Raw genomic sequence first — 26,818 nt, forward strand, 5'->3', positions numbered from 1 at the left:
ACGATGGGTTTTTTATGTTACAAAACATTTATTTTTGGCGGAAAAACATAAACCGTAAGTTCACATGCACCCTAAAGGATCTATTTTCTCCCTATGATTTACAACACCGCTATTGAAGATCAAGAACCCTAGAATTATATTTCTATTTTCAAAAATACTAAAATGTTATTAGAAAATACTTACGTTAGTTTATTATTGCAAATAAACTAATAATCCTTCCTTGTTCGTCTTCAAAAAGCAAGCACCAGAAGTTTCGTGCCTCTAATGGCTCACACCCAAACCCTAGCAAGTTGGAGGCTGAAGAGGAGAGAGGAGGCGGAAGGAAATTTTCAAATTCTATCTTTGGAATGAAGTGATTTCGAAATTCATAACCCAAGAAGGTTTATATAGGTGATAGGCAGGCTAAGGATAAGACAGGTTCTTTATAATAACCCTAATCCTTTTGCTTTCCCCCTAAGGCATCCAAGTTTCCTTAGAGCCCAAGAAAAGCTCTAGAAACACTCTAGAATTCCTCTAGAACCGTCCCCCCTATTATAGTTCTAGAATTGGTCAATGTTCAACTTTTACACATTGTCACCTTAGTCCTTCCACCTTTAATTAATCCGAATTAATCCCAAAATTAATTCAAATTAATTTCTTAATAATTTTTATTTAAACAATACTATTTCTAATTAATATATTATTCTCATAGTATATTAATAAATTATTTATTTTGATTTCTAATTAATTTGTTAATCATATAATAAATTAATAAACCAGTCTCTCTCTCTAAAAAGCATTCCAGACAATTACTAGGTTCGAGGGCAGCCCAAAAGGACTTTGCTAATAATTCAAGATTATAGTAATTTAGTTATTCTCTTAGACACATAATCCAACAGTCTCCCACTTGGATAAGTCTAAAACTAAATTACAGGTATAACTTCTAAATTAAACAGCAAATGGTGCTTTTTAAAGCAACTTCCGAACTCTGATCCGATCAGATACTTGTCCTTTAGATAAGTGATTGAATATTCCTTTGTTCTATAAGATATCGTATAGAAATGAGACAAGGATTAAAATCAATCTCATTTTCCAAATTTTTGTTTCCTGATTTCCTGATTTGTGATGACATCGTAAGACTTCTAATTGAACACATCATTTAGTCCTAGGTGGGCCCAACACTATAAGTCAACACCAAATCACCAAAGGGCCCAAAGATATCACTTTTCCTGTCAGGGAAAAAGGAACGAATAAATTTTTACTCATATGATTGTATCTTTTACTCACCAAATCGCACATGACACTACGTTTTATAACATCAAGTTACTAATGCATTTTCGCAATAGAAATGTACAAGGGAATTGTAAATTACAACTCATATATCTCCGTTTCAAGAATATAAGATGTTATCGTCTCAGAATTTGTAACACCCTGTTTCGAATCGTTTTATAACTCGGGGCCATGACCCAAAGACCAGTTATCATAAGGCTTCGGGCCTTGGGGAAAGAGAGATTTAGCCCCTTTTGGATGTGAGTAATGTAGATTAGGTGATCCGAGAGTTTGGTTGGTGCGTTAGAGCCCAATGGTATAACTGTAAAATGATAGTTCGGGCCTTTTATTAATTTTGGATTTAATTTCGCAAACTTTTAAGGAAAAAGAGAGTTTATAAGGTTGTGGAACTTCTCATTACCTTTCCATGGATATAAAGTTCGTCGAAATTGGAGTTGAAACGAAAAAGTTATGACTGTTTGAAGTTAGGGCGGTTTGGGTTGAGCCGCATACGCTGGGCATACTCAACATGTACACGACACGTACTAGGGCATCCCTAGTATGTTGGGTGTAAATTGAGTATGCAGGGCATACACGATCAGTGCCCATACCCTCTTTTCATGGTTTGAGCCCTATTTAAGCTCCTTAACTTCCCCAAACCCATTCCATTCTAAGCCTCCACCTCTCCAACACCCTCCCTTGAAACCCTAACCCTGGTTTGAACCTTGTAAGCAAAAAAGAAGGTATTGTTAAGTGCTTTGGAGTGTTCTTGGTGCATCTTGGAGAAGAAGGAACTCATTGAAGAAGCGTTGGTTGCATTAGAGCTTGTAGATCCAGACCTTGTTCACCTTGATCTTTCTTCTGGAGGTATAAAGTTTGAATCTTGATGATAAAATTGTTAGATCTAGCTAGTTTTTGGTGTTATGAGCATTTGGTCACTTTTGTGCATAAAGTTTAGATCTTGAAAGTTTGTGACCATGTTATGGATAAAGTTGGATACTTTATCCATCTAAGCATCATATTGATTCAGATCTAGAAGCTTGAGACTTGGACTTAATGAATTAAGTTGGAAAAGATGCATTTTTGGTCCCTTTGAGACTTAAAGACTAGATCTTGATTAGTTGGACCATTCTAATGGATAAAGTTGGAAACTTTATCCATTATGGACTTATTAGGAGCCATAAAAATGTCTAAAAACAAGTGTGAGGTCCCATTAAGACATGAAAAGGTGTAAAGTCGCCAACTTTATGTGTTAAGACATGGATTAGGACTAGATCTGAGAAGTGGGATTAGTCGCTTAACCATTTAAGCACTTAATGTGGAGATTGGGCTGCTGAGGAGTAGGCTGGGCGTACTAAGCTCGTACGCAGCACGTACTGGATAAAGGTGTCTTGCGTTGGGAGTAGATTGAGTACGCAAGGCGTACTCATTCGTTTGACTTCCGTTGATTTATGTTGACCTGTTGACTTTAGATCAACTGTGGGTTGGCTTGGGACTTACTTGGGGCAAAATGGTCTTTTTCCTATCCTTGGAATGTTTGATTCAATTCACGGGGTATTATTTTAATTATTAATTAGGGTTGTATTTATTTTTAGTTGGTGCGAGGTTATCCGGTTCAGTGACCCGAGCAGTTATTTGGTTATCAACGGATTGAGGTGAGTCTCCTCACTAGATCCATGGGTCGAAGGCACCAATACCGGCCCATCACTTTGTTATGTAGAATCCTAGTTGTCTCTGTGATACTTGCATGAAAGACCAGGACCTGGCTCCTGGCAATTATATGAAAGACCAAGATCTGGCCCCTCGAAATTCTATGAAAGACTAGGATCTAGCCCGTGGCACTTTTATGTAAGACCGGGATTTGGCCCTCGACATTGCAAGGAAAGACCATGATTTGGCCCATAGCAGGAAATGATTGTAAGACTATGATTTGGCGCATAGCATTCACTTTCTTATGTATGGTATGTGGTACTTTCAGGAAATCGATAAGCTTTGTGCTTACGGTTTTATGGTTATGGTTTCAGGTACTTTCAATTCGAAAAGGAATGACCCGGCTTGATTGCAGTGCATCCACCCATGTTTCCGCAGTTTGATGATTTTGGGATTGTACTCTGCTAACTATATATTATGATATACTTTGTATGTTTGGAAAAAAAAATAATTGATGTTTGGGTTGAATTAAAATGAAATTTTTACCTAATAATTTTTGGGACGTTAAAGAATTACTCATGATATAATCCATGAAGTAATTTTTTGAGCCTGGGTTTGTCCAATACTCAAATCCCCATTTACTAAGTACGCATGAACATTATAGCAACACAATTGCTATATCTAAATTCCTTAGACAATCTACAATCCAATTCATGACACTCTTCATTCACTACTTACTTCCCAAAGTATGAGCGACTGTGGAGCTTCGAATAATCAAATTATTTAGTAAGTAAAACATGCAAATTGAAACACAATAATAAAATAATTAACTATGGGTTCAAAACTATTGAATATAAATAATCTCTATTATTTAATCACCATAATAATTATGAATTTATTCATTGTATAATGTTTCAAGTAATCAACTAATCACTTGAATTAAACATTAGTCATGCCATGTCAGGAACATGCATACTATGCCTCTCTATGGTTCTTCATTTGTGAACAGATCAACTGGAAATTATTCCAATGATGCTCATTTCATAATTCAAAATTCTTATCACTATCCAAGATGTGATGGAATTCCAACTTAACTTGCATTATTGTCCTGTGATATCAAGATTCCAAAGTCTCAAAGACCGAGTCTTCGATATTACAAAGTATTCCACTGGAACTTTGTTAGTAGAACCAATTCCATTGTAATGAAGTCTAGAATTTAAGGCATACTCCTTGAACACTTCTGTTTCATTAAAGTTTCTAACTCACATGTAAGTTTTTCTAGTATCTCCCATTATGGAAACGTTTCCATATGTCCATATGACCATCAATTTTGATCAACAACCATCTCAATATAGAATCATGTTACTATGGTCCATCCAATTTAATATCAAACTTCATACTGCCCACAAGCAACCAATCTTTCGGTATAACCTTAGAATGTTCTTGACAGTTGTTTAAAAACTTTAGTCACACAAAATTCTAGTCCTTTTTTTTTCTCAGAATGCTTCGAGCATTTTAAAAATTAGAATAAGTGAATATTATAGCATATATAATCGATCATATATCTGAAGCATATAGGAATCGACTCATTATATCTTATATAAGGATATGATATATGTTCAGTCTCTTGCTATAATATTTCGATATATTGAATTTCCTATGTTGAAACCTTACAACATGATATTCATAAATGTTTATGACTAAGTTCTATTAAACTATACAATCTAAGCCTTTAGATTCGAAAAGAAGTATGAGTGCCCTCTCCCTTAAGTCTACATGCGAAGTGAAACACAAGAATAATCGAATCCAATATGGTCTCAAAACTTTTGAATATAAATAAAACTTTATTATTTAATCACCATCTAGATTACACATTATTTATTGTATAATGTTTCGACTAATCAGCTTAATACTTAAATTAAAACAATAGTTTTCCCATGCTTCAAGCACGCACACTATCTTTACTTATGGTCATTTCTTTTTGAAATAGATTAATTGAAAAACATTTCCAATGTCGCTCATTTCACAATTCCAAATCGTAAGTGTAAAAATACGAAATTCTTGCCACTATTAGAATGTGTTGGATTCTAAACTATCATGCAATGATCCTTTTGTAATGTCAATGCACCAAAGTCACAGAGACTTGGACAATGATATTACAAAGTACTCCACTGGAGATTGTTATAAGACAATTCCACAGACACGAAGTCTCACATTTAAAGTACATTCCTTTGAACATCCTTCTTGCATGAAAGTTTCTAACTTACACATAGATTCTTAACATCCAACTCCCAATATGGAAATATTTCCATATTTTCCATATGAAAATCCATTCTTAATAGAGTCATATCTAATCATAATTATGTCAATATGATCCATCCATTACTATACTTCCAACTGTCCATAAGCAACCAATCTTTGGCGAACCATGGATTGTCCTTGACAGTTGTTTAATAGCTTTAGTCAGTACCGTTCTAGTCCCTTTTCCCTCTTAATACCCTGGGCATTTGAAAAATTAGAACAAGCAAATATTATTGCATATGAAATCGATCCTATACTCGAGGCTTATGGGATACGATTCATAATGTCTTACATAAAGACATGATACTTTACCAGTCTCTCATTACAATATTTCCATATATAGAATTTCCAATGTTGAAGCATTTCAACATAACATTCATATATATTTCCATGACTAAGTTCCTCTCCATTAATTATAGCGAAACAACTTTTCAAACTCTGCAACTTTGCAAAATTGTAACCTTGTTTCCTATAATTAGTATTGCTAACTTGCAACACTTAAGGTAATAAATGTGCTCCCACTAGCACAATAATTACTTCTTACTAGCATAACACTTATGCTCCCACTAGCTTTGACATGTATCCAAAGATCAGATGGACTTCTAGAAATCAATACTTATTGACGTTCCTACCAAAGTTCAGATTTCTGATACAAGATACTTTGATAAGACTTTATCTAGGCTTCTCAAACTCATACACATTTCTTTAGACGGCTCATATGTGTGTTTAAACTATTTCATAACTCACAGCAGTAAGTTCTGAATGTTTAGACTATTTTCCATTTCTCACAATTCGAACTATGAAGAGGGATGCCGTAATCATACTCGAATTTGAGAACGCAATTAACACAACTGCCAACTCTTACAAATCTACTTAGTGAAAACGTTTCCTCACAATCATTTTCATGAAGCGGAGGGAAACCTTTTCCACTTAGATTTTAATGGTGTATGTGTTCCTATCCATGTGTATTTTTCATAACCATAATCACAAGATAAGGTTTGTAACGAATCCAAACTCATATGGACTGAGCTTGTTTAATCTAAATTTCCTGCCTTCTGGTAGCACAAGGGTCCTACCATTGCTTTCAAGTTATTGTGTAGCTCACCCCTACATATTAATGTACTTTCCATTGATCAAGGTGCTTCACCTTATACATTCAAATGAGAACTTATAAAACTCACATGCATAGTGAACTTAACTGGAATAGACACAAAAACAAGAATATGTCAACACGATAGGTTATAAACCTCAAGTCGTGTGCTAGTGATAACTAAATGTTTATTCTTGATTAGTTCTTGAAAGTATTCAAGACAATTAAGACTCCCACTGACCTCTTGGCATATAAGATTCTCTGTCAAGGAACATTTCTTGACAAACAAATATTCAAGAGTTAGTGCGAGTTCTTATCATGAAAAAAACTTCATATAATTGGTCTTAGTTGGTCCTTGTCTTATCCAAGACATCACAACTACCAATTATAAATGTGCATGAGTAAGAAAACTTTTCTACTCCACTTTTCATGATGTGTTTATAAAGCTACTTTGGATATGTCACTCAAGACACAATTTTGGAGTATGACTCTAAAACTTGATTTTGGGACGAAGTATGACTCATCTTATTGATTTAACCATTTCAACAATTCTCGATTCCTCTTCTTAGCCCTATAAATGCACTAAGGTGTACTTTGAGGATCAATTGTGACATGGTTCCATAATCATAAGGATGATCATAAAACACGATACTAAAGTATTCTCCTTTCCTTTCAGATTGGAGAAAACTTTTATCTTTCTGCCTAATTGATTCTTCTTATTCGTTCTGCTATACATTGAAACTTTTTCAATGATTCAGAATTACACTTAGTCTTGTGAGCATAACCATATTTACTGGACTTCTAGTAAATCATGACGAATAGACTTTATCGTGCTTTGTGGTGGATCTGACCAGTGCACATCAATGTGTACTAGATCCTTTATTCCTTCACTCGCATCACATACATATGTGAACAAGGAATTAGTCCTAATTTTCTCAAGTACCAAGATTTCCATACATCACATGATTCAAATCATATGAATCCAAGTTTCTGTCCAATTGAAACTTGGGCGATGAGAATCTTTCCTTACTTAGAAAATTACGACCCTACCACAATTGATATCACTAAGAATCAATCATTTTCAATATTACTATTAATAGAAACATATGAATAACAATTTTCACAAATGCCATTGCAAGGAAACATAAAATAAGATAAAATCAAAATTTTCTTTTATTTATAAAATGCAGAAAACTTGTTCTTACAATGCAAATACATATGAAAACTATGTTACTAAATATTCCTAAGCAATTTATCATAACCCTTAAGTAGTAGTTTCAAAAATATGATCATCGAACCATGCAATCGAAATCCATCTCTTCGCGACCAGACTCGGCTTACTCTTCCTTTAAGCTTCCTTTCTCTTCTTTGATCCTTCAAAAACATCAAAATGCAATCTTATCATATCATGTATTAAGAATCTATAAATAGGAACTTAATAGAGTTAGATAATGGACTACTTGGAGTAGAGTCATACATTTTGACTTTACCATCCTTGCGATCTTTCAGGTCGATACGGTAGATTCGCATCCAATGCCCATTCTCTTGGCAATAGAAACATATGGACTCTTTGGGAATGGTACACGGGACTATATCATATTTACCCTTTACCATTCGGTCAATGTCCATGGAAGTTTGGGAAGTAGATATTCTAATCAAATTTTCTTTACCAGTGCGCCAAATCATTGCTGATTCAGTAGCAATAACCAAATAGGTTAGATCAATAAGGGTCACGTCGTGGTCTCCCATATAGTAGTCCTTAATGAACCCGCTATATGACTTAGGAAGTGATTGAAGAACCAACTCAACAGCCAGCTTCCTGGAGTCATCGACACCTAACATTCCCAGCCTGTCAATATGCAACATCATCTCCAAGACGTGACCACATACAGACTTTCCATCTTCGTGTTTCCTTGCCAATAGGGCTTGAATGACTTTGAACTTTTCAAGTCGACGAACATGTCAGTCAGGGAGAATAACTTGAGGAGGTGGAGGAAGTGAAGTATGATTTCTAGTTCCTTGATCAAAACATGGAACATCATCTTCATGAGGAAAGCTTTTTCCAAAAGATTTGGGAAGACCATAGTTGTCAAAACTAGACATCTACAAGGGAGAAATTCAAGTTAGTTGATTTAGTCCTTAATTAACACCCAAATGATATATTAACGCTAGGACCCGACACAATAATTTACAATTCGGAAGAGGGATGCCGTAATACAATTGCAAACTATTTGTCGGTAGGTAATGACGATTTACTAATTCCATTGCGAAAATGAAATTTTAAACGAATTAGGTTTTAAATGAAATTCCTAGGTCTTTTGAGATTCATTAAACTTTTTCAATGGCATGTTTAATCTCGATTATGCCCTTCAAGTTTGTGACTGGGATACCGAGGATCACAAACAAGGTGTGAATAACCATGCAAATTAGCTTGGTACTCTCGATGTTATTAATCACCTAATCAATGTGCCGGTTAACCACACATGCTCCATTGATCAATGATAATTTACGAGAAACTCATTGTCATCCTTCATTAGTCCATATTAGTGTGCCGGTTAACCACACACGCTCCACTAACTGACCAATAAGGTGCAATGTGCAATTTCATGGGTTAGTATCAAATTCACATTTTCCTAAAGCAACTAAGATTGGGAATTTATAAAAGGTTTAGTTACTTTATATTTTATTATACTTTTAATGAAGATTTAAATGTCCTATCAAACTCGTTCGGCTAACGACCATTCACTGGTCAAGGGTGCGGTGGGTAAGAGAGTATACCCAATGACGGTCATTTTACAGGCCGCTTCCTTAAACACCCCTTATAGACTAGTTTCGTGAATGAGGCCTACTAAGGGTAAGACTGACTTTTTACTTATACATATATAACATATTAAACTTTTAATTTTATATAGTATAAGGGTGTATTTTAAACATCTAAAATACTAGGTGGTTTAATCTATTAATAAATTAGACTTTTAATTTAATTAAGTTTAAACCGTGTCATTATGGATTTATTAATTCTCTCTTTTAATTAAACACTTAATTAGTTTAATAAAACCATAAGGGTGTAATCTGAACTATTCAAAAAACATCAAGGTTCCAAATATAAAATTCAAAATTAAAACTATTCAATTAATTTTTAAGTTACGAAACCAAGAGTTGCACCTTTTGAAAACTTTCAATTACTAGAGTTCTAGACCTTAATGAAACTTTTCAAATTCCAAAACTTGAGGGCAAGTTTTGAAACTCTTCAAAACTTTTGGATTCAAAACTTGATGGCAAGTTTTGTAACTCCTTAATAAAAACTTTTGAGCTCCAAAACTTGATGACAAGTTTTGTAACTCTTCAAAAACATTTAGATCAAATTTTAAACTAATAAAATAATCATATATATTTATCTTTACCAATTTGACCTAATGCAACTCACATAGCAAGACAATTCAAATTCTACAAATAATTAGTTTTCCACAAAATCAAGTAATTATCTTAAAATTTGACAAGATAATCACAATTCAAAATTTACAAATAATTAGTTTATCATATAATCTAATAAATTATCTTAAATTTTGACCATTATCTTTTAATCTAGATGAGGATAATTATTTTCATTACATAAAAATCGAATTTTGATCAACAAAACAATTTTTAGTAATCATCCAAATCCAAATTAAGCCAAGAAATCCGAAATCTGCCATCAGACCTTTCACCACCTCGTGGTGATTTTGACCACTTCGTGGTCATCAGGCAGAGTCCAAAAAAAACGATTTTTTCAGCTTTGAACAATTACCAATGCATCAGTATAACAGAAAACACCCATGGCTCTGATACCACTGTTGTGTTTTAGGCACTATAACATCCCTATGGTGCACATACAACCCTAATGCTTTGGATCTAAGTTTTCTCTAGTTATACAAGCAACAAAATTATCCAAAGCATGAAACCTACAACTAGCATACAACTTTGATATTGGAAACATAAAAACTAGTTAGATGATTACCTCTTGTTGTAGCTTGTAGAAGTTGGCCTTATGAGAGCTTAGCACCTCAAATGTGATGCCTCAAATTGTTCACAAAACACCACCAACAATTGGAGGACAATGAGAGAGAGGCTAGGAACCACCAAAAACGGTTAGGGTTTCCTCATGGAACACAAAGTCCCGATTTTAGGGTTGAAGGGGTTACATATATAGTGTAGAATTCCAAGAGTCACTTGTAAACCCTAATTCTTACACTTAGGATTATAATCCAACAATTGATTTGGATTAACACTTCATGGACTATATCATAAGCTTAGTCCATCACAAATCAATCATGGATCATTAGCCCACACCATATGTATCACTGATTTACATAATCAGACCCCGTTAATTTAATCAGCCTCTTTTGATCACTAAATTAATTGCAAATTAATTCTTGATCAATACTAATTAAATAATATGATTTCTCAATTAATATACCATACTTATAATATATTAATAAATCACAAATAACCTCTTTCTCAAATATCCATCGTATCAAATTGTTCTGGTGAATGCAACCCAAAATGGACAACGTTACTACCGGCTCAAGTACATACCAATTATAGTTATGGGCTTAGACACCTAATCCAACAAGTATTTCATAATTTGGTTACAATATTGATAGATCGGACCAAGACTGCTAATTACACCTAAATTGGTAACCAACTGAATAAATCCATACACAGAAATTTCACATAGGAAAAGGGGGGGATTCGAAACTAAAGAGAAGCGTCTTCTAAATCTTGTTTACAATCATTTTTAGTTGAGTGTGTGCTTAGCTTTAAAGTTAATCTGAACTTGAAAACTTGGTTAAAAAAACCCTTCTTAAATTATAGTTTTTATATTAATTTTTAGTAATTATTTTATTAGCTAAATTCATTCCATACGTTCGACCCCCAGCTTACCTAAACTATTCTATAAATTTGACTAGGTACACCGCCTAAGTGCAATTAGTTAGTCAAGTAGGTTGGGACGTGAGGTTTAATTCTCACGACATGAGTTTAGTATTTTCCAGTTTCTTGTTTATTTCTTTCTTGTTTGTTTTTACACGTGTTTTTCTAGCTTTGTTTTAGTAGGAAATACGGGGGACATCACGACCATGTAAGTGGAAGAGTACAAGCGACATATAAGGAACGACAACAGATAAGGTCTTGATCCACCAAAAATACCAACCACTATGAAGTTCTAACTACCAGGACACATTCTTGGCATGCTAAATGAACTACCTTTTTATTGGAAGGAGCACAAGGACGCTTATGAGCACATAGAAGAGGTGGTGAAAAATTTGAAGTATTTTCATGCACCAAACGTAAGTAAAGATACAGTGATGCTTCGACTATTGCAGATCACATTAAAGGGTGAAGCTAAGGAATGGTTAAAACCACTTACTTTTGGAGAAATCACGACATGGGCTGATTTTAACGCTGAGCTCATAAACATGTTTACCCCTCCTTTGAAAGTGGTGAAGCTTACAAGAAACATACATAATTTTCAACAATTAGAAGGGGAGTCGCTATATGAAGCTTGGGAGCGTTACAAGAGATTTTTACGACACTTCCCTCAACATGACTTCAATGTGCAATAAGAAATCTCGATATTTTATGATGGAGTCAATGTGTGCACTCGCCAACTTTTAGATTCTCAAGGGCCCATGAGAAAGAAGGATATGATAACAATAAAGCTTTGATTGAAGAACTCGCTAAGCATTCAAAAGAGTATCACAACGCAAAGGAGGATTTGACTAGTGTAAAATCAAGTAAACATGGAGGCTAAGATTCTATCAGTGCAGTAATTGCAAAACTCGATGCGATGGAAGAAAGGATTACAAAAATGGGTGGATCAATTCAAGAGAAATGTGGAGCTTGTGAGGGACCCCATTCTACTAAGGATTTTGAGTTAGAGTAAAAGAGAGATCGAGATACAATATAAATTCAACAATCATAGCATGATCTCTACCAAACATAAAAAGTCCAATCCGAGAAAATATTTGCTCTTGAATCAATGCTATTTAGATTTATGGAAGCTGGCGAAAAACGACATGATGCTACATATGCAACACTTAGAGAACAAAAAGAATCTGTTTTGAGCATTTGTACCCACGTGGGTCAATTAACAAATCTTGTACACGAAAAGCTATCGGATTCACGTTCAAGAAAAACGGACCCGATCCCAATCTCTCAAGTCATGGCTGTTTATGAGGAAGAAGAGGAAGAATTGGAGCAAATGAGGGTCCTTGAATTTATAGAGCAGTAGTTCAATCAGTCACTTGAAGGAGAATAAAAAGAAGAAAAGATTGATGAAGTTGACCAGTCGCCGCGAGGTGGAGGCAATAGTGCCACGTCGTGGGCAATAAAAGAAAATTACGATTTTTCTGTCTTTGAGCCATATCGACCACCTCTCCCTTACCCATCTCGTACCAAAGCAAATCTGGTGAAACAAGAAAACACGAGGTTCCTTATGCATGATGAATTTGAAAGCGTTCAAGAGGAAGAGTGGGAGGAATGGGAGGAGTCCTTACCCAAAGAGCAATCGGAAAAAGAAGTAAATCATTCGACTCCACCAGTTTCAATGCCTATGATTTTTGAGGTGTTAGCTTTTACAATACCACCATATCAAGCTACATAGCTGATTATAGAAAAAGAAGAAGATTTAAGCGAGACGGAAATTGAGCAAAAACAAAATGAGCAATTAATTACCAAGAAGGAGTTAGAAAAATAAGAACAAGAAGAATATGAGAAGATAAAAGGGCAAGACAGGGGATTGAAACACAAGCATGAAGAAAACGGAAATCAAAGAAAGAAAGAGAACTCGAATAAGGCGTACATAAGGCGAGTTCAAGCATACAAAAGAAGATGGAAGAAGCAAAAGGAGCAGCGTGAGAACCAACTCCCACCCGCAACAACGTAGAACGGGAAGGAGTCTGACTTACGACTCCTCAAAAAGAAGCGCTTCTCGGGAGGCAACCCGAGCTCGGTTTGAATTATCATTTCCTTTTCTTTTTATTTAGTTTTGCATTTTCATTTAATTCATAGGATAAGTCATCTTAGTCATATTTAATTTTTAAAAGAAAATGTAAAAAAAAATCTAGTGTGGTATTAAATTTAAGAGTGCTATTTTTAAAAAAATAAACAAATAGTTTTTGGCAAAATCTTCAAAACCACGATGTGATTAAGCCCCACGATGTGGAAAATAAATTAAACTCGTCCTTTTCAATCAATTTGAATCTCACGATGTGAGCATTCACACTCACGTTGCTCTATTTTTAGTTAAATTGGTTCTATTTTTAGTGAAATTGTTGCTGCATTTTGGTTTATGAACCTAGAATCATTGATTTAGCAAATCCCATTGGTTATTTCGAGTCAATTTTGTGAGATTTGTTGTCCAAGGAACTGCCATCGCCGAATTGATTTTACAATGTGAGGATGGGTCCTCACGACGTGAAATCTAAGCCCACAGTTTATCACTTTCTTGTTTTGACAAATTTATTGTGGTTTTATTCTTTGTTGGTTGTTTCTTCAATTTTTATAGCATTTATGGGACCAAGAAAGGCATCACCCCAATAGCAAGAAAATGTGGATGTTTCTAGTCTCTACCCGCTATATCATTTCCCACAAAATGATTCACACGCAATGTTCAACAATTACACAAACCGTTTAGGTTGTCTGTACAATCGGGAGTTTGCTCTAGCTCCTGTTGTTTATTTGTTTTGGTTACGCGGGGTTGGACTTGTAGCTGAATTGGAAGGTATTGACAAAAGCAATACATTAGAAATGGGGTTGATTTCACATGAAATGGGTGGCACAATCATTTTATGATATAAAAGCCGGTTTTTCGTGAACTGTCTATTGAGTTCTTTGCCATTGTTAACTTTGAAGAACGAATGGTTGATCCGACATACAACTAGGCTCTCACGTTTCGGTTAGGAGGAGTTTATGGCGAATGTAGCTTTATGGAATTTGCATGGCTCATGGGGTTATACACGGAGGATGAAACACGCTCGCCAAATTTTTTCTTGTTTTTACAAGCATGTGTTCGTGATTTCACCACCAGAACAATTGATGTGGAATTTTGGAGAACAATAGCAAACTATGAATATAGCTCTCGGGATTCTCAAGAATGCCACATTAGATTACCCGTTCACTGTTTCTTGCATCGTTTAGTTACTTTCACCATAAATCACAAACAACACGACGATAAAGTGCCCTCTCAAAATATCTTTTACCATTAGAGCATTGTTACACCACGGGTATTTTGTGATCTTCCATATATGTTGGCGAGATTTTTGGGAGCAAAAGCAGTTAATTCTAGAGCCGGGAGTCCGATTACGGGGGGCTATTTGGTTACACATTTGAGTCCGGGTTTTGTTTAAAATTTAACACATTTTAAAGATTCCGATCTCACTACTCAATTTTTAGGACTCATGCATGTTATAGTGAATTTGGGTGGTGGATACGGCATACCCCCGAAGGATGAAGTAGGACCATTGGAGCAACCCACGGAGCATCCGAGACCACGAGGACGCCGTCTCTGGAGGGGAAGAGGAGAGCGGTGCCAACCACAACAATTTCGGGAGGTTCCCATTGGAGGTGTAACCACCGACCCATTATAAAGTCGGGAGGTACTTATCTAGACAATCTTCGAGGGGGTGTAATATGTTACCACCAATCTACGGATGTGTTATTTTCACATTTCAATATCAAGCCTCCACCCACCATGCCACCTCACTATCCTTACATACCGACTTGGGAAGAGCTTTGGGCATCAGGACAAAATTTTGGGGTCGGGTCTAGTGGCGCACGTGGAGACGATGTAGATGATGCGTGATGATCTATCTATCCTTTTATTTGAGTTTTTATTTTTATTCTTAGTTTATTTTTGGTGTGTTTTAATGTTTGTTTTATTTTTTAATTTGGGTTGTTTAAAATTATGTAAGTTAATGATGAATGTTTATTTTCTTTTGCTACCTATGATTTTGTTTTGTTTGTAGAAGTTATATTTATCGAAAAAAATGATGAGAAAAGAGAGAACTCGAGAGTGTTAAAGTTTTAAAACTGAAGACGACACTTTTTGATAAGTGTTGGGTGACAATCATGTGTAATTTTCGAGAAAAAAGGAAAGAGTGCAGAAAATATGGTCTTAAAATAAGTCTTTACAACGTAAGTGGGCGTTAGAGTTTACACAACATGACTAATTTGAAGAATACATACATTCTACTTTAGCCCAGTTCTCCCTACGTGAGTTCTCTACTTCACATCATGAGCAAGGTTTTTATACACGATTCGGACATTTAGTTCTAAACTCACGGCATGGCTCTGTATACTCACGACGTGAGGTATCCTAAAATCATGTCTTTGCTCTTTCTTTCAACCATAAAATGTGGCGTATGCTTTCCCACATTACTATGCATTGCTTTGAAGATTTTATGCACCATACTTTTTGAGTATGCGAGTTTTTGGTTTACGCTTCTATTCGTCGAATTTTTGAGTAGCTGCCTAAGTCAATTTTCTGTACAAATTCAAGATGTTCAAGCTTTCCACACACTTTCAAGAATTCGATCTCTCCACTACTATCCCAGGGGAGTCTATTCCAATTTCTCCTTTTTAGTTTGATGTTCTTTTACTGTTTAAGTATGAAATGGGACATTGCATCATTAAGTGGTTAGGGGGTTGAATATAGGAATACAAGCTTACTGATAAAAATTTAAAAATGTCTCGAATTTTAAAAAAAAATATTTGAAATATTTGAAATAATAATCAAAAATTGAATCTAGTTTAAAAATTGTTGTGCTGAGATCTAGGTTAATAGTGTTGTGTGGGACAATCTGATGCGAGTTTCAATATTTATTTGAGCAAATATATGTTCTAGTGTATTTTTGGCTTCCCTATCCTAGTGAAATCATGCAACAAAAACACAAATTTGCTTAGTTTGACGGACATAATACCTTTAGCATCGTGTACCAAAAATGTATCCAGAAGAGCTTATGTAGTCTTTGCACCATAGACTAATACATTTAACAAATAAGGGTTGAAGTTAAGTTCTTTTGCTTAAGCATATGTTTTTCTAGGATTTTTAGTTTTTAGTGAAAGAAATAGAAAAGAAAAAAGGTTGCAAAAGTTAGAGAGAATATCTAACGTCATTATTTTTACTCAATTTTTTCCATTTATTTTTAAAATCTTTTAACGAAAAATGCAGTGGAAGATTGTAAACATTATTTATTTCAAAAACATTTCAAACCACAACGTTACGTTCAATTCAAAACCAAAATATCAAAAGTATTTAATTGTAGAGGAAGCATTAGAATCAAAAATGTAAATAACATGTCCAAGTGACATTTTATTCTAAGGATAAGATACCCAAAAGTGACCCCATCTCACCAAGCCAAGCTCCTAAGCTACCTGTACCAATCATAAAGGCACAAAGCAAAGAAAGAAGTGTCAGCAAATGCTTTGTGAGCCAATAGGAGTTTGTACACAATCAAAGGCAAAACTTACAATCCCCTAACGGGTCAGTCATTAAAATTATAATCATATAAACAAATGTCACATATCAATCATTAATTAATCATCTCTCACATATCATTCAATCTTTCAATATTGTATCATCCATTCATATTTCATTCATTTGTGTAACATTGATCATATTTAATGCACAATCTTATCATAATCATATATCGTCATATCAAAGGAATATATCATAATCGTATAGGCGTAGGTAGTCTGGTAGTAATACCTAACCCTAAAGGAAAAACCCGTTCGCTACTTGTGTGCCTGGCCTACCAAATGCTTTAGGTGGTTTACGACTCCCACCCGTGACACCAACCCCAAGACTCCACTTTCACTACTCCGACTATGCAATGTACAAGTACATCGCGGTGTCGTTCTGGTGTTTGTACAAGAGGTGGCATTCATCCAACACCTCCCAACACCTACGTGATGTTTGTACAAGCCTCATTTGAATGGCCAACATTACTCCAGTCCACAAACACCGAAGTGTACGCGTACCATGTGTTACACGGGCATCTAGAAAGACCGAGCAACTCGTAAATGGCGTAAGCTCTTTTCCTAAAAGGTATTTTTCAACTAACCAGTCTCGAAGGTATCCGGATAGGGTTTCAAGCTAAGTGCTAGGTTCTACCTTTGCCCTCTATGCGTAACCCCACATAATCGAACGTAAAACAAGTACAAGCATGCAAGATTCGTATAATCATAATCAAGATTCATAACATGTATGCCAAGAAGATACTGAACAAGATCATAATCAAGCATTTCATATAACATATTATATCTGCAAATAATCGTATTAAGTACCAAGATCAACCAAACTTCAAAAGCATATAATTGTCACAAAATGAGAAAACAGTAAAATATCTCATATTGCACATATTGGCATAGTCAACAATTAAAAATATTCTAATTTGACTAATTGAGCCGTTTCCGGAAAGCAGTTTTCGACTATGTACAAAGTTTATGAAAAGTTTATCGACTCACCTTTGGTTCGCTAGTGATATCAATTCAGAACGTCAATTCGTAGCTCTTTGATTCAACAAATACCTAAACAAAAAGTATATATTTATTTAGTTTAGGTTAAGATAACTTGATTATTACTAAATGCATATTTAGTTTATCTTGTATTACTTTATCAAATTAGTTTATTGTTGTTTATAAGCACAACTTTTAATACGTGCTAACAAATCAGATTATTTTTAACACTTTAAAATTAGCATGCGATTATTATTATTTTATCTTTACTAATAAAGCTCATGATATTGCCAAAATTGTAAGCCACGACATTTAAGTGGTGATTACATAAACTTCATCTTCACTTAACAAATTCAAAATTTCATGCCTTTACAATCACTGGCCATGTTCTAATAATAATATACACACAAAATCTAATTAAAGACCTTATCAGTGAAGCTTTGGTAGCCGTAACTTGTTTATAAGTAATTAATCAACTTATTTATATTGTCATAAGAAAGTCACGTCTACACTATATTTTTTTTATGGCTGGGCAGAAAGGGATATGATTGTCTGTAGTTTCAAGATTAGTACATTACTAAAATCCGAAGGATTACTCACCTCACATGGCTTCTAAATTCAGACAGCAAAATCGTTAAACAGAAGAAGAAAATATCATGTGATAAGGGTGGAATTGGCATCAAATCAACTTGGTTAGATAGACAAAAGAAAAGAAGTAAAACTGATGTATGTTTATTGGCAGCCCATCCTCGTGAAATCAGAAGAAAAGGAAGAAAAGAGAGACATATATTCTTTAACATATGCTTTCTTCAATAGCAGCCGCTCAGGGATAACATGCCAAACACTCCAGTACACGCCTGGTGATTTATCCCACCTGGAGTGGTTCCGTGAGCAGGTACCAAAAGGAAGGTCATTCATGTGTCGTTTAAGGATTAAGAGCAGAGAGTTGGCAGATAGTTCCAAGACCAGGGAAGGAAAAGAAGGGCTACAACTTGGCAGCAAGTAAGCAACGTGGTGTCACATATCTATGCTTCACAAACGAAGTTTTACTAGGCAACTTCTATATCCCATTAATACGTTCACAAACCTTAACAAGCGTATGATCTTTCAAGGTTAAGAAAGAAACTTACCAGGTGCAAAGAAGGCTCCGTTTCTTCCTGCTTCCAATTTCAGAAGATACGACAATCTTTCTGGCGTACTTCTATCTCTCTATTTCTCTCTATATCCCTCTTATCACTCTTCTTATATTTTCTCCTCAGTCTAGTGTAACCCTATCAGATTTTTTTTTTCAGAATTGCAAATCTACACTACTCCTAATACCACCTATGTCTCCTAGTACCACCTATGTCTCCAATAAGACTTGAACCCTCAACCTCTAGGAGGGAGGGCAACACCCAATACCGTTAGGCTAGAAGCCCTTTGGTTTATCAGATATCCTTAGAGAAACGTATGCGAGAGTAATTAGGGCAGACGGTTGGTATATGGGTCGTGTGTAATAGAAACGAAAGAGATGGAAAGATGCGGCAGTTTCCCTAATCGCATGGAATTGATTAAAGATGAATTTATAGTTTTGGTCCTTGATAACTTCTCCAACTTCATTACAACACCCTTCTCTTATATCCTTTCAGTTTTAATTTCTAAGATTAACAATTCAGCCCCTAAACTTGTATATTCACTTAATTTAGTATCTTAATTAAATTCTAGAATTAATTAAACACGTTTAATACATTTTGATTATTAATTAAATTCTATAAATAATTTAAATTTCAATTAAGTCCTTAAAATCCTATTAAGCATATAATACCACACAAAACACACGAACGACTTAATCCTAAATAACGGAAAGCCAGTTTCACTAACGCAGAGAATTTGGGTCGTTACAGAGTAAAAGTCTATAAAGTTATGAAGATCAAAGAAATATTATGGAGAAAAGTTCAAGAAATCCAAAGAATTCGAAGACTCAATGTTAAAGACTCAAGAATATGACATTTTGTCAAGTTATTTCTATCGTAATTTTTCTTTCTAGGTTATTTTTCCATATCTATGCTTGAGAGCTTAAACAAAAATACCTTGAGGTTAAGATAGTTTTCTGGGGATATATTCGAGGGATGCATAAAATGAGTGTTGCTCAAAATAAGTGGGAAAGTGTTTATGAGGATCGTAAGTATTCATGAATGGGGAGGTTTTATGAAATTTAGACACAAATACATGCATTGTGGTCTTGATGTAATTGAGATGCTCAAAATGGATTGTCTTGTGCAATGTTGGAAGCTAGGGTTTTGTTGTGATGATAATAAAAATTAGTTTTGCTTGGGGGCATGCAAAATACAAGTGTGTGGTATTTTGATATAGCCATATTTATACATATATTTAGGCATTATTTTAATATATTTTAAGTTATATTTTGCTTATTTGAAAAGATATTTGGTACTTATTAAGTTAAATTACATTTTGCATCCAAATATGACATTATTGAGGAAAATGGACCAAAATCGACAAAAGCTGAAACCTGGAAGGACTGGAGCTCAGCTAGGAGCTTAATGGAGAGTAAAAGAATAGAAAATTGAGTCAAATAGAAGCTCACGATATGAGCAATTACTTCTCACGATGTGAGAATGAACATTCCAGAAGATAACCACGTGGAATGTAGTTTCTTTGCCTAACAAGAATTGTGTTGAGCTCACGACATGAACCATTACTACTCACGACGTAAGACGCGATATTTGGAAACTATAAATATCTGTTTAGATATCGACTTTTAGGAAGTTGGATCTAGTTTTCTGAAGATATAGTCGATTTTAGAGGCCAGAGATTTGCGAAAAACAATCATTTGGAAGAGAGAACACTTGGACATTGAAGATTTGAAGATTACACATCACATTCGGTTTGCATTCGATTAACAATGCCGAATTTTGATGTTTTTGTGTGCGTATTTTCTGCTATGATTATCTAATCATTAGGATTTCATTTAGTGTAGATGAACCCTAATACTATGTGTTAGTTTCTAGCTTGTATTTCAATTTTATGAAGTTGGTTAATATATGTGTTCGATTATCATTACCTAGCATGTTAAAGCTTGCATCTTGATTGCTTTGATTCAAATAGTTTATGATCATTAAATTGCTAGAGCTAGGATTAATCACCTCTTAGATTAAGTAATAAAGGTAACAACTTTAACTGTGTTGGAGATCATAATTTGATCATAATTATGTTTAATTAGTTGTCTTGATCACAGGTAATTATCTAGATATATCTCACATAGCCCAGTTATAATTAATAATCAATTATGTGTTTGCTTGTGTATGATCAATACATAGTATTTCATAAATTGGTGAAAATATTAGGAGATCAGACCAAGACTGCTAATTACAACTAAATTGGTAACCAACTGAATAAATCCATACTTAGAAACTACACGTAGGAAAATGGGGGATTCGAAACTAAACGGAAGTGTTTTCTAAATCTTTTTTACGGTCATTTTTAGTTGAGTGTGTGCTTAGTCTTAAAGTTAATCTAAATTTGCAAAATTGGATAAAAACCCCTTCTTAAATTATAGTTTTTAGATTTATTTTTCGTGATTATTTTATTAGCTAAATCCGTTCCCTATGTTCGATACCCAACTTACCTAAACTATTCTATAAATTTGACTAGGTACCCTACCTAAGTGCAATTAGTTAGTTAAGTAGGTTAGGATTATAGATTTAAAACTAAGTATATACAAAATGCACATGAAATATTTTGGCTTCGTTGCTGGGGAACGGCTATTTTAGTTGTTAATTTAATATCTTTAGGTTAATCGATATTTTTTGTGGGATAAAAACCGTAAAAAGTTAATTTTTCACAAAATTTTTATTTTCTAGTTTGTTCAGTTCTCAAGAAGTGAGGTTTAATTCTCACGACATGAGTTCAGTATTTTACAGTTTCTTGTTTATTTTCTTTCTAGTATGTTTTTACACGTGTTTTTCTAGTTTTGTTTTAGCAGGAAATACGGGGGACATCACGACCATGTCAGTGGAAGAGTACAAGCGACATACAAGGAACGACAACATATAGGGTCTTGATCCACCAAAAATACCAACCACTATGAAGTTCGAACTACCACTACACATTCTTGTCATGCTAAAGGAACTACCTTTTTTATAGGAAGGCGCACAAGGACGCTTATAAGCATATAGAAGAGGTGGTCGAAATTTCTAATTATTTTCATGCACCAAACGTAAGTAAAGATACCGTGATGCTTCGACTTTTGCAGGTCACATTGAAGAGTGAAGCTAAGGAATGATTAAAATCACTTCCATTTGGAGAAATCACAAAATGGGCATATTTTAAGGCTGAGTTAATAAACAAGTTTACCACTCCTTCGAAAGTGCCGCAGCTTAAAAGAAACAATACAGGGTCCTTGATTTAATAGAGCATCAGTTCAATTAGTCAATTGAAGGAGAAGAAAAAGAAGAACATATTCATGAAGCTGACCAGTCGCCACGACGTGGAGGCAATATTGCCATGTCGTGGGCAATAAAAGAAAATTATTATTTTTAAAAGTCTTTGAGCCATATCGACCACCTCTCCCTTACCCATCCTATACCAAAACAAATCTGGTGAAACAAGAAAACACGAAGTTCCTTATGCGTGATGAATTTGAAAGCGTTAAAGAGGAAGACTGGGAGGAATGGGAGGAGTCCTTACCTAAAGAGCAATTGGAAAAAAAGTAAATCATTCGACACCTCCAGTTTCAATGCTTATGATTTTTGAGGTGTTTGCTTTTACAAGACCACCAGATCAAGTTATAGAGTTGATTATAGAAAAAGACGAAGATTTGAGCCTGACGGAAATTGAGAAAAAAAATGAGAAATTAATTACCAAGAAGGAGTTAGAAAAAGAGGAACAAAAAGAATATGAGAAGATAAAAGGGAAATACAGGGGATTGAAACGCAAGCACGAAGAAAACGCTAATCAAAGAAAGAAAGAGAACTCGAAAAAGGCGTACATAAGGCGAGTTCAAGCATACAAAAGAATACGGAAGAAGCAAAAGGAGAAGCGGGAGAACCCACACCTACCCGCAACAACGGAGAGTGGGAAGGAGGCTGCCTCATGACTCCCCAAAAAGAAGTGTTTCTCGGGAGGCAACCCGAGCTCGGTTTAAATTTTCGTTTTCGTTTTCTTTTTATTTAGTTTTGAATTTTCAATTAATTCATAGGATAAGTCATCTTAGTCAGCTTTAATTTAAAAAAAATAAAAAAAAAGTGTGGGATTAAATTGAAAAGTGATAATTTTTTTTTAAATAAATAGTTTTTGGTCAAAATCTTCGAAACCACGACATGCGATTAAGCCCCACGACGTGGAAAATAAATGAAACCCGTCTTTATCAATCAGTTTGAACCTCATAACGTGAGCATTCATATTATACTGTGACAGTCGTAACTATAATCCCATTCATCGAACATGAAAATCTTCGAAACCATGACGTGGGATTAAGCCCACGACATGGAAAATAACTGAAACCCGTCTTTTTCAATCAAATAGAATCTCACAACGTGAGCATTCAAATTACCACTGTGACAGTCGTTGCAGTAAGTGAAGGAAAAACTGACATGCTCACGTTCGACGAATGGGATTATAGTCACGACTGTCACAAGCTCTACGGATGTCATGTAGAAAAATTTTCATTTTCCTTTTCTTTTATTTAGTTTTTCATTTTCATTAAAAGATATTCTTAGGCTAAGTGGGTAGCCTAGGTCGGAGTGTAGAATTTAACCACTGAACGGGTACATTGCACCTTCACGTTTGGCAAATGGGATTATAGTTACGACTGTCCCAGGGGAGACAAACCAATCGTAATCAGTGGCCTCATGGGGAGAAACCACGTGAGTGATATCTATGTAGATAGTGGAAGCTCTACGAATATCATGTACAAACATTTCTTCAAACAGCTACCTGGGTACGTACGAGCGAAAGTATGTCCGCCGGAGAGTCACCGGGTCAGCTTTGCCGGCATGACGTACAGCCAGAAGGGATGATCACCTTACTTCTAACCCATATCGACTATCCTCACGGGAGGAATAACACTCAATTAATATGCTTCATCATCATCAATGCAACATCGACATACGAAGTCATCTTCGGATGGATGACAATGCATTAGTTCAAGACTATCGCATCAGCAATTCATGGAGCTATCAAATTCCAGACAAAGTCAGGTGTCGGGACAATATACACCAAAAGAAGGTCGGGAAAAGGAAAGAAACCCGATGATGAAGATAATCTGGACAACGGCCCAAGTCGATTCGAAATCCAAGCATATTACCAAATAATGGAGGAAAGGGGAAGAAAGAGTAGTACCCCATAAATATTACGTGATAATCTAGGGCCATCATATGAACAAGCAGAAGAAGATGAATGCCTCAAACAAGTATTACAATCACTAGCAACTAGGGTATCGTGGAAAATTACCGAGGGTAGCACGTTAGTAACTGTTAAAATACACAAATGGACAATAAGCATCGTGTTGGATATGACACCGGAAACCGAGCAGGGATCAACAAGGAAACAAGAAGAAGTAAGAGAAATTCAAAACAAAACAAGGATATGCACGAGAAGCATGTATAAAAAAGCACAGGGGGAGCATTAGGGGTGAAAGAAGTAAAAGAACAACCTATGAAAGGAAAGACTGCTAGAAAGAAAAGTAACAAAATGGTCTACAAGCTTATAAAATTTAAGCCAAAGAAGGGAAGTACAACCCCTGTCAAGAGCCAAAGGAAGGAAGCGATCACTAACTAGGATACCGACATGGGGAGTCAAAAAAGCAAGAACAGTGCGAACAAAAGTGGCAATTCCCATGATGGGACACAAATGTAAGTAGGAAGGCACACAACAGACGTTCCTGTTTGTAGTTAAGCAGCACCAACCTACTAGAGGCATGTTGTAGGAAAAACGATCGAGGTCATTAAAATGGTCAAAGTTCAACACTCCGACCTAGGCTACCCGCTTAGCCCAAGAATATCTTTATTATGTCTAAATTTGTAGCTTGGTCAACCGACTACAACTCCTAAAGGTCGAAGCTCAACACTCCAACCTAGGCTACCCGCTTAGCCCAGGAATATCTTTATTCCGTCTTTCTAAAGCTCGAAGTTCAACACTCCAACCTAGGCTACCCACTTAGCCCAAGAATATATTTATTCTGTCTAAACATTTGTAGCTCGATAGGCCGACTAGAACTTTCTGAAGTTCTAAGTGTTGAACTTCGACCTTTAGAAAGTTGTAGTCGGCTGACCAAGCTACAAAGTTTAAATAAAATAAAGATATTCTTGGGATAAGCACGTAGCCTAGGTTAGAGTGTTGAACTTTGACCTTTAGAAGGTTATAGTCGGTTGAATGATCTACAAAGTTTAGACCGAGTAAAGATATTCTTGGGCTAAGTGGGTAGCCTAGGACAGAGTGTTGAACTTCGACCTTCAGAAAGTTGTAGTCGGTTGACCACTGAATGGGATCATTGCACCTTCACGTTCAACAAATGGGATTATAGACACGACTGTCAGAGGGGAGACAAATCAATCAGAATTAGTGGCCTCATGGTGAAAAAAGGAAAATGAAAATTTTAGTACATGACTCTCTGTCGGACATACTTTTGCTCGTACGTGCCCAGGTAGCTGGTTGAAGAAATGTTTGTACATGACATCCGTAGAGCTTCCATTGTCTACATAGATATCACTAACGTTATTTCTCCCCATGAGGCCACTAATTGTGATTGGTTTTTCTCCCCTGTGACAGTTGTGACTATAATCCTATTCGTCGAACGTGAAGGTGCAATGTTCCCATTCAGTAGTCACCCGACTACAACTTTCTGAAGGTCGAAGTTCAACACTCCGACGTAGGCTACCCACTTAGCCCAATAATATATTTACTCGTTCTATACTTTGTAGCTCGTTAAGTTGACTACAACCTTCTAAAGGTCGAATTTCAATACTCTGACCTAGGCTACCCGCTTAGCCCAAGAATATCTTTATTCTTTCTAAACTTTGTAGCTCGGTCAGCCGACTACAACTTTCTAAAGGTCGAAGTTCAACACTCCTACCTAGGCTACCCGCTTATCCCAAGAATATCTTTATTCTATCTAAAATTTATAGCTCGGTCAGTAGAATATAACTTTCTAAAGGTCGAATCTCAACACTCCGACCTAGGCTACCCGCTTAAGGGCTGTTTATTTACCTCTTAATTGAAAAATTAAGAGGAAGCCTCTTAAAATATTAAATGTGTGGTGTTTGGTAGCATCTTATAAAATACCTCTTAATTAAATAATTGCATCTTGAAAAATCAGACATCTATCCACATCTGAATTAAAAAAAAAAGACGTTTGTGCCCTAAAAAAACCACGCCTCTTTTCATTCCTTTCTCGTACGAGCCTCCAATTTCTTTTCTTCTCATTAGACAACGTCCCCACTTCTTTCTTCCACCCCTCCTCCTCCAGCTTCGATCCCTTCTGCCACTGCCGCTTTGCCTGTACCACCTTCATCTTCGGCTCCGACGCCTCCGCCTCCGGCATCTTCTGCAGGTAATGGTTTTTTCTTTTTTTCTTTATCTTTAATTGGAGTTTAATTCTTGAAAATAGAGTATGATACCTTCTTCCCCTGAAAATCGAGCACAGAGCTTGTTTTTTATTCTTTTTCCAAATCCATATGCTGTTTGAAAATCGAGTTTAGATGGATTTTTTTTCTGAAATCAAAGGAATGTTTGAAAATCAAGTTTAGAGTATCGATTTTATTTGCATCTCTTATTGTACAAAATATATAAATCAATGTTCCACTTGATCAATTTTGTATAATACGCATTCCATTTCTTAAGAGAGCCGATTTAGATGTTTTCTAGTCATTAATGCAGGTTTATCTTTATAGGTATAAAGTGAAAAGATGAAGGTACATGAGTTCACTCATTGCTCTTATGAAAACTAATTGTTTGTGAAAAGTTCTATAAGGTTCATCAATGTATGTTTTGTGAAGTTCCCAGTCAGGAAATGCCCTCATCTTTGACGTCCAATGG

General features: G+C 35.5%; 1 long non-coding RNA gene and 1 other non-coding gene across 2 annotated transcripts; both read right to left on the reverse strand.

Annotated features, from left to right (window-relative positions):
- Window positions 1-11,772: 11,772 nt before the first annotated feature.
- LOC145117876 (small nucleolar RNA R71) lies at window positions 11,773-11,879 on the reverse strand. The gene has a single exon (XR_013712870.1). It is a non-coding gene; the product is annotated as a small nucleolar RNA R71 (small nucleolar RNA).
- Window positions 11,880-16,668: 4,789 nt separating this feature from the next.
- On the reverse strand, window positions 16,669-18,978 carry LOC145115115 (uncharacterized). The gene is made up of 3 exons (XR_013711419.1): window positions 18,916-18,978; window positions 17,795-17,857; window positions 16,669-16,702 (listed from the first exon to the last, which is right to left on the reverse strand). It is a non-coding gene; the product is annotated as an uncharacterized LOC145115115 (long non-coding RNA).
- Between the last annotated feature and the right edge of the window lie 7,840 nt (window positions 18,979-26,818).

This window comes from Lactuca virosa, chromosome 5 (genome assembly GCF_052849685.1).
Source record: "Lactuca virosa cultivar CGN04683 chromosome 5, Lactuca_virosa_CGN04683_v6, whole genome shotgun sequence".
NCBI classification, from domain to species: domain Eukaryota; kingdom Viridiplantae; phylum Streptophyta; class Magnoliopsida; order Asterales; family Asteraceae; genus Lactuca; species Lactuca virosa.